Source organism: Sinocyclocheilus anshuiensis, unplaced genomic scaffold (genome assembly GCF_001515605.1).
Source record: "Sinocyclocheilus anshuiensis isolate Anshui unplaced genomic scaffold, SAMN03320099.WGS_v1.1 scaffold1500, whole genome shotgun sequence".
Taxonomy (NCBI): Eukaryota; Metazoa; Chordata; class Actinopteri; order Cypriniformes; family Cyprinidae; genus Sinocyclocheilus; species Sinocyclocheilus anshuiensis.
The window spans coordinates 481,283-483,154 of record NW_015537960.1 but is presented as its reverse complement, the minus strand read 5'-3'; the positions used below and the strand labels follow the sequence as shown (position 1 = coordinate 483,154).

The window sequence follows — 1,872 nt, the reverse complement described above, 5'->3', positions numbered from 1 at the left end:
GTAGTTGACGCTGGAAGGCAGGACTCAATCCCCTATTTGACATCCGGCCACAACTACAACGACCGGCCCGATGAATCCAAAGAGATCACAGCAACAGCTCCACGTGAACAGACAACACCCGGTGATCAGCTGCAGCTGATCAGTTGTATCCAAGAAGGTCACGGCACCAGTTTTATGTAGCAGATCTCGTTCTGTACATAAGGAATTTCACTTGCGACAGCAAACCAGCTTCAAAACGGTTCCATTTATTGACCTGTAACACATGGAACACTTGATAAGAGAAACATCTGTTACGCTAACTTCTTCCGTTAAACACTGTGCACAAACCATGAGTTTGTTAGCTCCACGTGCGTCAGACAAAAGTCGCATAAAACTCACAAAGTAACCAATACACAAAAATACATTTGTATACTTGACTCAGAACACATTCAGTTTTATATTTAATGAATTTTGACCAAATTAATACTTTTAACCATACCAATAATGACTGGAAGAAGAGAAGGGAAAATGTGCGTCTTGCCTCGCCAGCGTCCATTCGCGGTCTGAGACTGACATGTTACAACAATTTATGTTTAACATTGTGTAATACATTTAAACAAGAAATAAGGAAATTAAAATAAAATTACTGTTTATATATCGCTGTCAACTGTTGTCTCCATATGTATTATTAACAATGAATGGTGTATAAAATTAATGTTCACATGAAACAACATACCAACATTCTCCCAAAACATCATACACATTCACAACGACACTATAGAAATGTGAAATCAGTGCATAATCCAAATGCTACACAATTAAATGCATTACAGAATAAAGTGGCAATAGAGAAAATAGTATTAACAATTAACAAAACATATATTCAAAATTAGTCCATAACATTATGAACCTAATTACACAAATTCTATAATTTTATACAATTTGAGTTAAAGAACTGAACATACCTGAAACACATGGAACACTTGATAAGAGAAACATCTGTTACGCTAACTTCTTCCGTTAAACACTGTGCACAAACCATGAGTTTGTTAGCTCCACGTGCATCAGACAAAAGTCGCATAAAACTCACAAAGTAACCAATACACAAAAATACATTTGTATACTTAACTCAGAACACATTCCGTTTTATATTTAATGAATTTTGACCAAGTTAATACTTTTAACCATACCAATAATGACTGGAAGAAGAGAAGGGAAAATGTGCGTCTTGCCTCGCCAGCGTCCATTCGCGGTCTGAGACTGACATGTTACAACAATTTATGTTTAACATTGTGTAATACATTTAAACAAGAAATAAGGAAATTTAAATAAAATTACTGTTTATATATCGCTGTCAACTGTTGTCTCCATATGTATTATTAACAATGAATGGTGTATAAAATTAATGTTCACATGAAACAACATACCAACATTCTCCCAAAACATCATACACATTCACAACGACACTATAGAAATGTGAAATCAGTGCATAATCCAAATGCTACACAATTAAATGCATTACAGAATAAAGTGGCAATAGAGAAAATAGTATTAACAATTAACAAAACATATATTCAAAATTAGTCCATAACATTATGAACCTAATTGCACATATCTACAATTTTATACAATTTGAGTTAAAGAACTGAACATACCTGAGACACATGGAACACTTGATAAGAGAAACATCTGTTACGCTAACTTCTTCCGTTAAACACTGTGCACAAACCATGAGTTTGTTAGCTCCACGTGCGTCAGACAAAAGTCGCATAAAACTCACATAAAGTAACCAATACACAAAAAGACATATGTATACTTGACTCAGAACACATTCCGTTTTATATTTAATGAATTCTGACCAAATTAATACTTTTAAACATACCAATAATGACT

At 34.0% G+C, this 1,872-nt stretch overlaps 1 protein-coding gene across 2 annotated transcripts in view; it reads right to left on the bottom strand.

Moving 5' to 3' along the window:
• The window catches only part of LOC107666701 (uncharacterized), a 4,126-nt gene extending 2,667 nt beyond the window's left edge, over window positions 1–1,459 (bottom strand). The window contains exons 1-2 of one of the 2 annotated variants that reach the window (XM_016458125.1): window positions 1,170–1,459; window positions 945–1,006 (exon numbers count right to left, since the gene is read on the bottom strand). The gene's annotated coding sequence lies outside the window, so the exon portion shown is untranslated. Of the gene's footprint in view, window positions 1–944; window positions 1,110–1,169 lie in introns of those variants that run through there. The other variant, XM_016458134.1, reaches the window with a different exon arrangement.
• Window positions 1,460–1,872: the final 413 nt, after the last annotated feature.